This window comes from Dromiciops gliroides, chromosome 3 (assembly GCF_019393635.1).
Source record: "Dromiciops gliroides isolate mDroGli1 chromosome 3, mDroGli1.pri, whole genome shotgun sequence".
Lineage (NCBI taxonomy): Eukaryota > Metazoa > Chordata > Mammalia > Microbiotheria > Microbiotheriidae > Dromiciops > Dromiciops gliroides.
This window is the reverse complement of record NC_057863.1, coordinates 139732579-139749088: the sequence shown is the minus strand read 5'-3', so window position 1 is coordinate 139749088 and position 16510 is coordinate 139732579. Positions and strand designations below refer to the sequence as shown.

Below are 16510 nucleotides of genomic sequence, written 5' to 3'. Positions count from 1 at the left end.
AAACTTTTCTATTCCTGTGACACTACACTATTTAGGCAGGTGCCTACTCTATTAATGATTGTATCTTCTGACAACCATTTGGACTACATGATATTCTTCCAATATGATTTCAGTGGATGCAAGTATATCAGCAACTAAACCATAATGAGGTATCACTTTACTTCAGATTCCTGGACATAAAGATACATAGATAGATAAACGGAAAGACAGACAGATATAGATATTTTCCCCCCTTTTTACCATCACTAAGGGTTTTTAAGATTAGGTGGTATTGATATCCCATTTTAGAAGGTATAGGCCAGGATGAGGATTGGGTGCAGGCCCTGACTCTACTTTAACCTGTGACTTAAATATTAGTTAGAACCAGAAACTAACCATCTGTCCTGCTGTCCTATGTGTACTGATCTTTTTCTAACCTTTGCTTTACATTAGAATTGCTACTGTGGAGAGTGTGCTAATCTACCATCCTATTATTCCCATTTAAACCAACACTCATAGGCTCCTCTGTCTCATCCATGTCAGTCTCATTCCTTCTGGGTCCCTTATTCCAAGTGCAGCCTCTGATACCCCATTTCTACAGCTGAAAAAGTAACCTTGATTTGATATTAGGCCTGTACTCTAAAGCTGAAACTTACTATTTAATATTAAAAGTACTACACATATGTTGCTTCTACAGAGTAGAGTGGATGCTCCTCTAGGATAAGATCTGCTTAATTTTTGTCTTTGTATCCCTAGAAACTAGCAAAGTGCCTTAAACAGTTTATAAATATTTACTGAGTAAAGGAGTCATTTTCTTCGTACATCCAGAAGAATCTTTCTAAATATGAGGGCATCAATTGAGTTTAATGATGATCAAGAAAGTATTCAATTAAACAGAAATTTGTGGATAATTCCAAGGAAGGTCAAAGGATGGACAGAATTTCTTCCATTTAAATTATAAAGAAAAAAATATGAAGTATTATGTGGGGACAAACTCAAACGAAAGCCACTAAGTGTATTTAAAGACAGTTTAGTGCAAGAATTAATGGGTGGGTCCCCGGTCCTGCGCTTCTGCTTCTGGTCTCGAACCCTTTGTGCTGAAGGTCACATTGAGTCTGCAATGTCCAGAGGAGCTGCGGAGACAGCAAAAGGACTGCTGCAGAAGCGACCTCAGTCCAGGAGCCACCATGTCTGAAGACATCAAGTCCAAGATAGAAAACTACCACACTGTACCATTTGACAGCCGGCTTCCCAACCAGACCAGACTCGCTACTGCTGGCAGAACTACCTGAATTTTCACCATTGTGAGAAGCCATGAACGATAGAAGCGGTGACGCATCTGCCTGCGAGTGGTACAAGCGTGTCTACAAGTCCTCTCTGTCCCGCATCCTGGGTGAATTCTTGGGATGATCGCATTGCAGAAGAAACCTTCCCAGGGAAAATCTGAGCCACTTTCTCTTCCTCCCTCATCCCAACCCTGATGCCTGGGGCTGGATCCCCTCTTCCTTCTGAGTGGGAGGATCTTTGACTGCCCCTGCACTGGGAGACCTGAGTCATGTTAAAATAAGCTGTATTGGAATGGGGGTGGGGGGGGAGGGGAGAATTAATGGGTGGCAAAAAAGAGAAAAAGACCTATTTGTACAAAAATATTTCCAGCAGTTCTTTTTATGATAGCTATGAATTGCAAATCAAAGGAATGCTCATCAATTCTGGAATGAGTAAACCAAAATGTGGTATATGATAGTGATGGAATATTATTGTGATATAAGAAATGACAAGCAGGATGATTTCAGAAAAGCCTGGGAAGACTTGTATGAAACTGGTGTATAGTGAAGTGAGCAGAAGCAGGAGAACATTATGCACAGAGACAGCAATATTGTTTGATGAAGAACTGTGAAAGACTTAACTATTCTCAGCTATACAATCCAAGACAATTGTGAAAAACTAAGATGAAATATACTATCCAATTCCAAAGAACTCATAATGATTAAATATAAACTGAAGCATGCTACTTTTTACTTTCCTTTTTTTATTCAAGTTTTCTTGTACAAAATGACTTATTTGGTAATATTTTACATAATTCCACATATATAACCTACATCTGATTGCTTACTGTCTCAGGAAGGGGTGGGAGTAGGGGAAGGAAAGACAGAATTTGGCCCTCAAAACTTTAAATAAAAATGTTTATTATAAAATAAAAATAAATCCAAGGAGCTTAGCAAAGAATAAAAAAGAATTTATGAGTGTAAAATAAGATAATCTTGAGAAACTACTTAGAGAATATTGTATTAACATTATCAAATTAATTTTTCCAATCAACAAAATTCTATTTTCTTTCCTTCTCATCTTTCTGCACTCAATCGAAATTGTTTTTTAAAAAAATCATTTTTATAAACATGCATTGCAAAGCAAAAGAGATTCCTGCCACTACAAAATTATTTGCTAAATTGTTATAAATCATTAGTTAGAATTTGTTTTGTGTTACCCTAGAGAAAGCCTCAAATTCCCAAACTTATGATAATGGGGGAGGGACATATCCTCTGTGCATTTTGGAGGTTTTCTTTATTTATGCAATCTTAGTAATGCTTACACTAACCTCTATTGAAGATGAAGATAAAATGCCTTACTCCACTTGGTATGGGCAGAGAAAAATGAAAGATCTCAAATAATACAAAGCCCCGTCCCAGAAATTGGTTATACTCACTCTGATCCATTAGTGATTGATGTACAACTTTTAGAAGAGGTCAGAAGTCCATGCCAGTCACTAGAGCTAGGAATGAGAATTTTTCAGGCAACAGGGGACTCTGTATTTTCATGAGTCCATGTCCCAGTTCTGGGAATCAAACCAAAATTACTGGTTCCAGAGTTTTAACATCCTTAGGGAATTGTATTTTAATTTCCTTATTCCTTTGTCTGGTCATAGGAAGAATATATGTTGATAACTAAACAAAGGTAAACTATGCATTTTCTAAAACTCCGGAGTTAAGATGAAACTTGTGTGTAAGAAATTGAGAGAGGTCATAGGTACACAGCCATTTAATAGAATTTTATGAGTTATTTTTTATTATATACTATTTATTTGCTTAATTATTCTATGTCAAAAAATAAAATTACTGTGTTCACTTAGGCAAATTTTTTCTATTTCTTTGTAGTCAGTTCCACTATGACAAAATCATATCGCTGGAACTCACTGACATTTAGGTCAAGAAAGAGATAGTCTTTAGCCAATAATTAAAACTTATTTGAATTGGGTAAATCCCTATATTTACACACTCCTAGATCAGGGGTGTCTAAAAGGGCAATCATAGCGTAATCACAAAGGATGTACAATCACCTACTTAGGGAGGGAGAAAAATAGATTTCATCACACTCTGTGGTGGTAACCAACCCTGATGTTTGTCTCAAAAACCCCACCTATCAATATTGCCCAATACTTTTTTCCTCCTTCTACCCAAGTAAGCTCACATATTCCCCTCATGCCCTAACCCCAAGTCACTGCTCTTTCTGAACCAACCTAGTGTTGTGACTTCAGTTCAATTATAAACCTATTACAGTAGGCACTTCTGGCATGAGCAGTAGTTTTTTATAAATGTCCTCAGCTCTACAACCTCATGTTCATTACTTCCTCCCTGGTCACTTCATTGCTACAGCAGATATTCCATAGTTCCAGGTCAAAGATCAATGGAAAAAGAGGAAGTCTTACAGCATAAGCAGGTATTGACTTTTAATCTGTTGCACAAATTTCTTCTTTTTTTCTTTTCCTAAAACTGACTCTTCAATAATTCCTTATTTCTGTCAAAAATGGCACTTTGACATTATATTAGAATCCTCTTTCTTTCAACTTACATATCCAATCATTTGGTAAATCTTATAATTTCCCGCTCTACAAGGTGATTTGTATTTGTCCCTTTATCTCTGCCCATTCAACCACCACCCTAGTTCAAAATCCTATTACTTCTCTCCTGGAATGTTGCAATAGTCTGTCAAACTGTTATCCCTGCTTCAAGTAATTCTGCTCTCCAATCTTGAGACCACACTTGAGATCAAACTGGTTTCCTAAAGCATGGATATGCTTGTATGACTTCTAAAACATAACCTCTAACAGCTCCCTATTCATTTTAGTATGAAATAAAATTTCATTTTAATATTTTAAAAAGATATTTATTCTTTGATTAAAATTATAATGCATGTATTATTATATAGTAATAGAGAGAAACAGACGTAGACATTTGATTTCATTTATATAGGAACTATCAGTGAGGAAATCTCCTCTCTAGGGGTTAGCACAGTTAGTGCCTATGTCACATAGTAGGTGTGCCTAATAAATGCTAGTTTATTTGACCATACTCATGCAAGTCAATGTGTTCCCTGGAACTTGCAGTCTTTGGGGAGCTTTTAGAATCCTGAGAGACTGAATGATTTGCCCAATGTCACAAAGCCCTTATTTATCAGAGGCAGAATTCTAAATGTAACACCTAAAATCCAAATCTAAATCGAATACTCAGCTTTAGGACTTTCAGGTTGACAGTTATTTTTTCCCCACTAGCACCACCTTGTGGTTAAATATATATTTATATAACAGCCATCAATCACAGCTCTTCAAAAGGATTGGGGAAATCAGGAAACAAAATTCAGGCTTATATTACAGAAATACTTAGATTCTGATTAGAATAGCTCACTCACAAGAGTGCAGATACTCTCTCAACCTGTGAATAGTGCAGCCCCTATCAGATGATTCTTGTATAAATCTACCATAAATTACTGAAAGAAGTGCTGGTAGCTTTTCTCTAACCATTAATAGTGTAGTCCAGGCTAGCCTGAGCATACCCTGGCAGAGTAATATAGAGGTCATGTGTTCCCTACCACATGGTGGGGGGGGTAGCTTCTTTTCTGTTTCCTTAAAACTGGAGAAGGCCAAGCTGATTGTTCTTTGGCTAACTTTTTCTTTTTTTTTCTGTCTCTCTTTTTAGCAACTCATATTTAATGCATCCAGGATGAAGAACTCAGTGTATCCTCAGAAAGCAATGAACCCATGAGATGAGAAGATTTCCTTTCCCTGTAGCCTCTTGTACCCATTCCAAAAAATGGACCTGAGGGTATTTGTTCCTGTTATATGTTGTTCATGCTCCTCAGTTTCAGGTATAGAAAATTATCCCCCTTTTCACCTGAAGTCCAAGCCATGATAACCTCGGAATGAGGATTGCAGGGAGAGTGGCACAACCAACCGGCCCAGCTGGGAAGTCAGAAGAAGCAGGCATTCCCACGACTGGGGTTTGGCCTTGGAACCGGAACTATGCTCTATGGGAACTAACCTTCCCTTTTCACTTCCCCTTCCCCCAGACATTGACATTAATACAAAGTGGGGTGGGCAAGTTATGCTTCTCAATTGTTGGGGAGTAAGTTTGCGTATTTATGATTATCCCTTCTGAAAGTAAAAACTGTGTAAAACGTAATTTGACTATTAGTGACTGATAGAACTGGGATTCAGGCGAACTCCTCCCTACACGTGGGAGGATAGCATCAGTGGCAGCTAGAGCCACTTGCAAAAAAACCTACTGTGTGACCCTGGGGCAAGTCACTTAAACCCCATTGCCCTGCAAAAAAAACAAAACAAAACACACAAAAAAGCCTAGATGCCCTAAATCCCCTCAAGGGTAGTAAAGAGTATGGGCAGAGGGGGTGAAATGGTAAAATCTAACCTACTGGGCTTCTAGTCAGTGAAGGGGAGGACAGTATGTGTTATACTAGAGAAATTCAAACAGTGACTCTCATTCTTGGTATGTGACTGACAATTTCCTTTCCAGTTATACATATTCTTGATGATTTATTTTGTTCAACTCTTTTAAATCAATGTATTTCTTATTATACTTCTATATACTATTTATAACCAACATCTGATCATGTCAAATTCTGTAAATATTGACGAAAATCCTACTCTGTGCTATTAAAAGCACTCTGAGGTCACAGAATATAAATGAAAATTTCTATTCCATCTCAAAGAGTTTATATTCTGTGGCAGCATTTCATGTACAAAAAGATGTAGAAGTGAATGTTTCAAAAGGGAGAATGAAGTAACAAATAGAAGGGTAATCAAGAAAATCTCCAAGTAGGAGGTGTTGTATGAAATTAAAACCAAAGTAAGTTAGAGATTCTCTCCAATTGCCCTTTGAGATTTCACGATTTAGAACTTCCAGTAACTGTCCATGACTTAGAGCCATATAGCATATAATTTATATACTTAGGATGTCATTGGTTGGGGCAATAATCCCACCAATCCTATCCTCAATTAATAGATTTTTTTCTGTTTTTGTGGTTTTCAGAATTACAGTGTTTTAAAATATCCTCAGCCCTGCGGCAGATCTAATGATTTGCCTTTCTAAAAGATACGTTGATTCATGTTGAAAACATAAGAACCTGTTCTCTTACTAGCCCTTATATTCAAATATATTAGAGGTTGGTAGACTAATGGAATTTGTTGTCCATTGGCATGATCTTAGAACCCCCATGGTACACTCCCCTCTCTCCACCTTCTCTGCCATAGGATAATAAATCATTATATCTGGGCTTTAAAAGAAGAATTAGGAGAATAGTGTTCAAAAAGATGTGTTTTTGGAAGAATTCTTATTGAAGTCAAGGTGTTTCTTGAATTGCATACTACTTTAAACTCTATTTATTAGACTGTTAGATCTAGTGATGGAAGAAACCTTGGTAAGCATCTTGTGGACATTCAAAGTTTAGATGATGAGGAAATTGGAAACCAGGATATTAAATGATCTGTCCAATATCATATCATTAGGAAGCACTGATGTCAGAATTTGAATCAAATTCATTTGATTCCAAATTAAGGGCTCTCTACTATACCATTCTTACAACCATCCTCAATTTTAATAAGAAATAACACTTCAGGTCCTTTTACGGATATTTTCCATGATATTACAGAAAACTTTGTGTTAGTCTAAATAACTTTTAAGTATTTTGGTTCTTGTCAATTTTCAGAGGGTCATTGAACAGTTTTCCCTATAGGTGTGTATGTGTGTGTGTGGTGTGTGTGTATACTTCTCTCTCTCTCTCTCTTCTATATATATATTTATATGCATATATATATATATTATGTAATATGTGTGTATATATATATATATGTATATATATATATATATTTCAAAAAGTTTGAGATATATTGGAAGATAGATATGTCTAGGGAGGAAACTTCAAGACTCAATTTTTCTATTTTTATTGCTAGACTTTCTTATAGATGTTCCACCCCCCAAAAAGAAGATATTTTCATATATTTTTAGTCATCTTTGTATAAAGATAGTCATAAACTTTTTTAAAAGTTTTAATTTCCTTTGTTTTTACCATTTATGTATACATTCAACATATTGCATATAGATAAAATATAGATAGAGAGTGGATATATAGAATAGATAGATGAGAGATAGAGAGATGACATGGATAAAGACATAATGCTTATCAACTGGCATTTGGCAATGTACCTTGTGTACTTTTTTCCTTTTAATAAAAGTATTTTCTGTGTCATTTAAACAAAAAAAAAGTTTCCCTCCCTCAAAATATCTTGAGAATCCATTACTTTTTTAAAGAATTTTTACTTTCACCATAAAATGCATAATATAATTGACATTGTTAATATGATTATTAAAATGATAATGTACATAATTTGAGATAATATTGTTCAATATGAGATTTAAATGTGCTTTAGATCTTCTGAATTAATTAATAGATTTTCCTGAAGACATCACTGGTCATACATAGGGGAAATATTGAACACTATGCAAAGCAACCCTATGTCTCCCAGAACATTCATTTTTGGTGTCAATTTTCAGGTTTTCCACTATTGAATTTTTATATAAAAAGAACATTTCTGAAGCTTATTACTTCCAAGGGAAAATGATTTAACAGCAAGACCAGTGAGTTACCATTAAATCATGTCAATCAATCCATCCATCCATGATTACCTGACAATTTGCAGGGTTACAGAGCTTATCTTTGTAACAGGAAAAATAAAAGATGAATTATATTCATCAGGCTAATTCATAAATTTTGTAGTAGAAGAAGTAGATTTGTAATATTTAATTGCTGGACATGTTGGGGGTATAATGGGAAGTCTCTTGGTTGGTAGAACTGCTAGATTCCATATTCCATTGGCTTAGAACTTATGTCTTTCATTCTATGATTTTTTTCATTTTTTTTTTTTTTTACTTTATTGGAATGTTTTCTTTTAGTGGTCTTTTAAGTGTCTGCTTTGATGTATGATACTCATTGAATAAGAAGAACTAATTTAATAAAGGAGGAAGTTTGGTGAACTAAGAGTCAACCCCCACCCTCCATGTGTCTGAAAAGGACAATTGGACCTTTAGTAAAGAGTCAAATGATATCAAAGTTTAATCTTATGATTATTTTATCTTATTTCTATAAAGATATATTTAGGCTGATTTTAACTTATCTTCTATTACATCTTGTTAAAGTATTCATTCACTAAATATTTGGGTAATTTAGGCTTAAAGGAATATTTAGTGTTAGCATGGTTCTTCCTAAGGAAAGGAAATAATCCTCCTTCAATCAAACTAAGATAAATCAAAACAATCAATATTAACTGATGTTGAGATGACCTTTTTCATCACAATTGTAAAGTTAGTTCACAATCATCTTTTGACTGTTCATATCCTCTGGATAGGATTTTCTTTCTTTTCAACAAGAGGTTCTTGTTGGGAAGTTCTGGGGGAAAAGATCTATATGGAGTACAGTAAGAAGGAATCTGAGCAAACTTTCCAAAGGAAGTGATAAGAATAGTACATAATATGACTCAGTGTACCTTGTGATCCAATATTACTTGAGCCCATGCTAGTCACCTAATAAATAGCTTAAGTTGACATTGAGGTTTTTTCTCTCATACGACATGTTCTATAGAAGAGATTTAGAGTATGGTGGATATTAATAATGGTAATAATAGTAATGCCAATACTAACTGATATTTATATAGTATTTTTTTAAGTCTGAAAAAATAATTTTCATATATTATCTCTTTTAAGCCTCAAAAAAAACCTTGTGAGATTAGTTCAGCAGTTATTTTATCTCCATTTAAAGACTTGAGAGATTAAGTGACTTATCAAGGTAACACAACCATTAAATTTCTGAAACAGGTATTTTGAACCTAGGCTTCCTTGACTCCAGTTCCAACACTCTGTCAGATATGGTACACTGTAATGAGGAGCTAAAGTTATGTTACATAAGTCTTTTAAAAGCATAAAAGATTCTTCATTTTTCAAATGATTCAATGCTAAAATCAATTGCTATAAACATATTTAATCATTAGAATTCCAGGACTGATCATGGGCCCTCTTCTCTGCTCTGTGCTGTTCTCTTCCTTTCCCTTACTTTCCCTTGCCTTGCCATTTCTTGCCTTCCCTTCTCCTCTTCTCTTCAAGTCTTCTCTTCTCTTCTGCTTCTCTTCCCCATCTCTTCCTTTGACTTTCTCTGAGTGTCTCTATCTCTGTCTATTGCTGTTTCTCTTTCTTCTTTCTTTCTGTCTTTCTCTTTCCCTCCCTTTATCTCTGTGTTTTTCTTTGTGTCTCTCTGTCTCCCTCATTCTCTCTCTGTCTCTGTATCTCTGTCTCTCTGTGTGTCTCTGTGTGTCTCTCTGTTTGTCTCTCTCTCTGTCTCTCTCTGCACCCCCTCCCTCTCTTCCCCCTATAGAAATGACTCTGGAATCTCCATTTCTAGCTCCAGTCTCTCTCATGAACTTCATTTCCCATTTTACCAACTGTCTCTTGGATAACTCAAAGTGAATGTCCTACAAACATCTTAAACTTAACATGTCTAAAACATGTAATTTGTTTTAACCCTAAACCCACTTATCTTTTACACTTCCCTTTCTCTGTCTATGATGTCAGTGCCTCAGAGGGTCATTACCTTGACATTATCTTTATCATTTCACTCTCTATTACTACATTTACAAACCTTACTCTTAATAACCTCACAATATCTCTGGAATCTTACCTCATATGCATTCATAAAGACAACCTTCACATAATATATGAGCTGCAATAATGAAGGAATTCAAATTTAATAATTCTACATTTGTTTTTATTGGAATAGAGCACAATAGGAAGACTGCCAAATCTGTTTCATGTCATGTGTTTCTTGCTTTCCTTCTGAGTTTCATCAACATTTTGTTATTTGATCATAACAAAACAACACAAGTAGAAAAATGAGCCTGATACAAAACCAAAAAGATTGTTTCATGTAGGTCATTTCCTATATATGATAGTAGAGTGACATATTTATACCTTTTTATGCCCTACCTTTGAGATTTCCAAATTTTTCAATATTTTGCCTTGAAACATAACCAAAAACTCCCAGGATATATTTTGACCCTTTTAAAGCTATTTCTTAGGCTTTTCTTTTTTAAATAATCCAAGAATTCTATAATAGTATTTTTCTGAGAATTTTTACTTAAAATTTCTTCAATTTTAGAAAAGTCTATTAATGTTGTGAAGGGCCTTTACAGAGAAAATATCTTTCTTTACTTGAGGGGAGGAATAGTAGCTAAATATATAAAAGAATAACAGCATTTGGTGTACTTTTTTGGGTGCACTAAACACTAAAAACAGAATAAAAGAAAATGCCAGATATTTTAAAATAGCATCATATGAGCATAATGTCATCATAAAATTATGGATGAAGTGATTTTGGGGAGGAATGTTAAGTAAGGATGTTTCTGGAAAATATAGAAAGTAAAATAATATTCCTTTAAATAAAAGTAAGTTTTGTCTGAAAATGAAAAGAAAACAAAAATAGACATTTATCAGGCCAATTATATATTAGGATTTCAAGGGCAAGGAGGTATAGCAGAGAAATAACAGATAAAAATAAGGACTGGGGGAAAGCAAGTTAATCCAAGATGTTGGAAATAACATTGAGACATGTTTCCTCTTCCAGAATTATTTAAAGAAAAAGGGCAGATAAAAATAAGTCGAAGATAATGTATAGGACATTCCAAATGGTACGTACTTTCAGAAAAGGGGCAGTTCTAAGAACAAATTTAATATTAGTAACTTAACTAGAAAGTAATAACCTATTCATAAAGTATTACATAGTGTAACAGAGAAGTCCCTAAGGCGGTTGTGAATTCTCATTTTGAGACAGTTTTTAGTTTGTTTTGTGTATAAGTATGTATGTATGTATGTGTATTTTCATTTTGATCTTGGCAATCCATATCAAACACTAACAAATCTATTGAAATGAATTTATATAATCCTTACGTTATTAAGAAGTCAACACATACACACACACACACACACACACACACACACACACACACACACACACAGCCCCTAAACTACACTGTTAAAGAGGGGAGAGGAACAGGGTAAGCTGAGAAAAGAAAGTTATGAAAAGGAAACAAGCATTATTTGTCTTGCAGCTCTTGCAATTGTTATATTGCCTGGACACATTTTGATGAATTCCTATAGCCTTCTTTGGTTCCAATCAACTATTGTGGATCAGTGGCCTGCTGCCTTCAGCCAAATAACAAAACATAATGCAGAAGCAAAATCTACAGAAAAATCACACTTCTATCATATATAACTATGTTTAAAAATCTAGTTTGAAAAATATTATATAGAGCACACTTAGACATTTTATTATTGTTCTAAGTATGTGATTTTTTTCTTGAAAACTTCATTCATATAACCCAAAACCTAACATATGCAAAGAGATGGGTTTGAAGCATCCATTTCAACCTGTAAGGGCATTTTAAGTTAAATAATTCATTATTTTCAATTAACCACTAAAATTCTATACTGAAAGTTTTCATCAAACTGAATATTGCATAGAAGAAGACAGCAATATGCCACTATGAAGTTAATTTTGAGTCAGAGGGCTTGAATTTAAAATGTGGATCTGTAGCTTTCTACCTGTATAACCTTAGCCTAGTAGATTATCTTTGTAGCTTCACCTTCCTCACCGATAAAATGGATTTTAAAATATTTGAACCAATTTATTCATTTTTGTTTTTGTTTTTGTTTTGTTTTTTGTTTTGGTGTGGCAATGAGTGACTTGCCCAAGGTCACACAGCTAGTGAGTGTCAAGTGCCTGAGGCCAGATTTGATCTCAAGTCCTGCTAAATCCAGGGTAGGTGCTTTATCCACTGTGCCACCTAGCTGCCCCAATTAATTTGAGAAAAGAGGGAGAAATTGAAGAATTTATGGAGAATCAGTGTTTGGTTCAATGTAAGAGAAAACCTCCAAACAATTAGAACTGCTTAAAAATGAAAATGGTTGCCTTGTAATTATCAATAAAAATTGTTCCTTGGCCAGAGGGGGAATGTTAACTCGACAAGTATATTGCAAATTAGATTCTTGTTTTGGTAAGGGTTAGGTTAGACCAATCTGAGCTGTGTTACAATTCTAAGAATATATGATTTGATATGAAAGAAGTACAATTTGGTCAGTTTTATATGGAAGTCAGAGGAAGCTAGGTAGCTCAATAGATAGGACACTGGCCTGTAGTCAGAAAGACCTGAGTTTAAATTTGGCCTCAGATACTTCCTAGCTGTGTGACCCTGTGCAAGTCACTTAATTTGCCTCAGTTTGCCTTAATCCACTAGAGAAGGAAATGTCAAACCACTCCAGTCTCTTTGCCCAAAAAAACAAAAACAAAAACAAAACAAAATATCAACAGCATTGGTAGGTATGCTATGGATCAAGGGATCATCAAGAATTGGACATGACTAACTAAATGGTTAAACAACAACAAGGTTGAAGTCAGTTTTAATTATTATGAGTTAGATTCTCTGTGGATATTGGGAAGCTGCTTCTTTTGATCGGCTTTTGCTTTAGAGTGCCAGGTAAGGAATATGATATAATGATATTATATGATATTTGATATATGATTTGATATGATATGATATTGTTTGTATATTTGTATTTATATATATTATATATAATAATAATATATATTTTATATTGGGATAAATTATTGACTTGGGGAGTGGGTAGTACTTAGGAAATCATCCATTCTTGCTTTATTTTATTCTTAATCTTTTATTCTTTATGAGGAAGAATGAGCCCTGAATGAAGTTTGCTATTTCCTTTTAAATATTAAATCTATAATAACAAGTAATTATCATATACTTATGATTAGATGTAAATATATGAAAACAGCTCATGTGTTACCTTCAAATTCCAGTCTTTTGAAAAAGGATTTTTGTGACATCAATTTAATTTAATAAGTATTAAATACCTATTGTTTGTAGAACACAGTGTTAGGCAAGGATGGTAGGTATGAACCTTAGATAACATAATTTAGAATTTTCATGTGGCAAATATATAAACAAGCAAGCCACAGTAAGATAAATGGCAACTCATGAGAAATGTGTAAAATGCTATCTGACTTCACTGTTCATCTATTGCCAGAATTTAATTAAATTTTTCAACAATGCCATCTGGTGGGCAAAGAACTTTTTTTTAAATTCAGAATCTATTTCTAAATGGGAAACTATCAGTGGTTTTTAAAACAAAGCATAAAATGTTTACTTTTGTTAATCATTATCCTAGAAATTAAAAACATATTAATTAAGTTACAAATGTGTCTATGCTCCTTTTGGGGGGGGGGCGGGGAATAACTATCTTAAAATACCATAGCTTTTTTGTCACAAAAATGGTACCAATTGAAAAGTTAGAATATCTCATCAGTGACAAAGAATTTACAGGAGTTAAGTTGCTATATAATCTCATCAAATATATGGCAGAAAATTCTCAGGTACTAGACAATGTTCTGAAGTGAATTTCTTTATTTAAAAAAAGTTCAACAAAAAGGAGCTCTATGTTGACAAACATTCGAGTGCATATGGAAAACCTGATAACAAGTAATAATTCTGATTGCCCCTCTCAAAAAAAAAGAATGTTTAAGACATGACAATCAGGCAATTAAAATAATCTGCCGTTTGTGAATAGATATTAGAAAAATCATTGTTCTTGCTTACTCATTTAAAAACGTGAACACAAATGGCTTTTCTATAAAACCAGTCAAAAAATATTTAACCTGACTTTTCAACATCGTAATCATTCATTTAACTGTCATTACTGGAAAAAAATTTTTCTTCTTATATGAAATTTCTCTTTATATGAAATTAACCTTTTAAAGCACAATTTATTTTTAATATTCATTTTAATAGAAAAATATCCAAAATATGTTCTATGTTTGAATGGAATAGAACATTTATTTTCTTTCAATAGTTATAGTCTATCAATATTAATATCAATAATTTTATAATTCATTTTTATAAAGTGATGCTCTCCTTGTATTTTTTGGCATGAAGTATTCAATTCATGAAATTAATTCAGTAATCATATATCAAACATCTACTTTTTTGGGAAACACTCAGATATTGGTGATATAAAGACAAAACAAGGTAGCCCTTTTCTCCAAATATCTTTATTCTTCTGGAATTATTTCCTCTCAAAAAAACAATAGGTTGATGTCTTTTTTGAGATATTATGTTTATCTTTAAATGATTTATGAATGTGTATGTATGTATTTTGTATGTGTTTGCATATACTGACTATTTTCTTCCCCATTGGCAAGTTGCTATGTACCATTTTTTTGCTATTATCAGTATATCTTTCTCTAGTGACCACAGAGTCACATTATTTCAGAGTTCAGATGGAACTCAGGGCAAGTTTTTCAAACTCAAGTCCTATGAACATTTCTTTTAATATATTCCCCAAGAAATGAACATCCAGTCTTTTTCTGAAGACATCCAGTGATGGGCAACTCGTTACCTCCCCAGGCAATGCATTTAATTTTAGACAACTCTGATTTTAGACTAGTTTTCATTATATCAAGATGAAATTTGCCTTTCAAATATTTTATCCAATGCTCCTAGTTCTGTCCTCTGGGATAAGTAAGACAAGTCAAATCTTTATTCCACAGGATCACATTTCAAAGAATGAAGACAGTTATCATGTTCCCCTCAGGTTTTTTTTTTTTTAATAACCCCTATTTCCCTATTCTTTTCTAATTTAATGTTTCTAAGCTCCTATGTGCAAGGAAAGAGTACAACTCTGACTTATAGAATTACATGTAAAATATAGTAAGAATGAAGACCCTGAGTGAAACTCTAAGGATTTCTACCAGGAATAAAATACATGAATTTTAGTCCATGAATTTTGTGACATATTTGGACTATTCTCTGGGAATTTTGGCTTTTTTATGGTTTTCAGCTGATGTCTAAATTACTGCTATAACTGGATAGATGACCTATTAATATTGATTTGTTATTTATTTTGATATATTAAATATTACAATGTGATTATTCCCTCTAATAAAACAGACTGCATCTTTCCATAAATTAGCAGGTAGCTTTAAATAGCTACTGAGGCTGAAAAATTAATCTCCCTACATCCAGCCTGGTAATAATTCTTTTAATTTAATTGGATTGGTCTTTATATACCTAGCACAGTAGATAGAGCATTAGAGCTGGAATCAGGAAGACCTTAGCTCAAATGTGTCCTTCAGACTCCGAAAAGCCATTTGATTCTGGGTAAGCCAATGAACCTTGATTTGCCTCAATTTCTTTATTTATAAAGTGGAGATAAAAATAACACACAAATAACACATTCCAGGATTGTTGTTGAGGATAAAACGAGATACTTATATAGTATTAAAGCACTATAAATACCAGTTAGCAGTAGTGCTAGTAGGACTACTAGTAGTAGTGATATTCAGAAAAGAGATGAAAAGTATATCACTATACTTTAAGTTTTGCAAGATTAGTTGGAAATATATGTTAAGGCCTAGTCTAACATGATAATTTACTGCCAAACTATGCCACAGATATGATATATGACAAAAGGCCATGAGTGAATGTATGTTAAGGTGTTTGATATGCCTACAATATGCTTTAAAATATGAACCATGAATTGTTGCATCTTTTTTCTTTATTTTATCATGAGTCTTTTTATAAGCTGACTGTCACCTGGTAAGAGATGAACACTTAGATTCTGGTAAAATATCTCAGAACCCCAAAAAAGAAAATAAAGAACAGGCTTCTGTGTCTATGAAAATATTCCCAAAGTCAATTTTGTGGAACTCCGGGTTTTTCCCCCTATTTTTCCATAAATTGATGGCAACACTCAAAGATCTGGGAGTAAAAGTAAGAACAACAATTTTATTCACTTTATTTTTCTTTTTCTTATCCATCACTGTCCTTAGTCAACTAGGTAATGAATGAAAGTAACTCAGAAATAGAGCCTCTCCTATACAAATTTGGAAAAGTGGGAAAACTTTTTTGGAACTATTCATTTCCCTTCACTATCCCTTCCCACAGACTTATTAATGTGCCAGATTCTTGCAAATTTTCAATTTCTACTTATGTCCAGCACCTCTAAATTCTCTATTGACTATAAAGAATATCCTTTAATCAATCTTACTGGATAAATAACTTCTGTCACTTAGCCCTTCCTTTATCCCTTTCCTACTACAAATATACATTTAGCACATGCTCCCTCAC

At 33.7% G+C, this 16510-nt stretch overlaps 1 pseudogene; it reads left to right on the top strand.

The window, feature by feature from the left end:
* The first annotated feature begins 1156 nt into the window (after positions 1-1156).
* On the top strand, positions 1157-1426 carry LOC122745849 (annotated as a pseudogene).
* The last annotated feature ends 15084 nt before the right edge of the window (positions 1427-16510 follow it).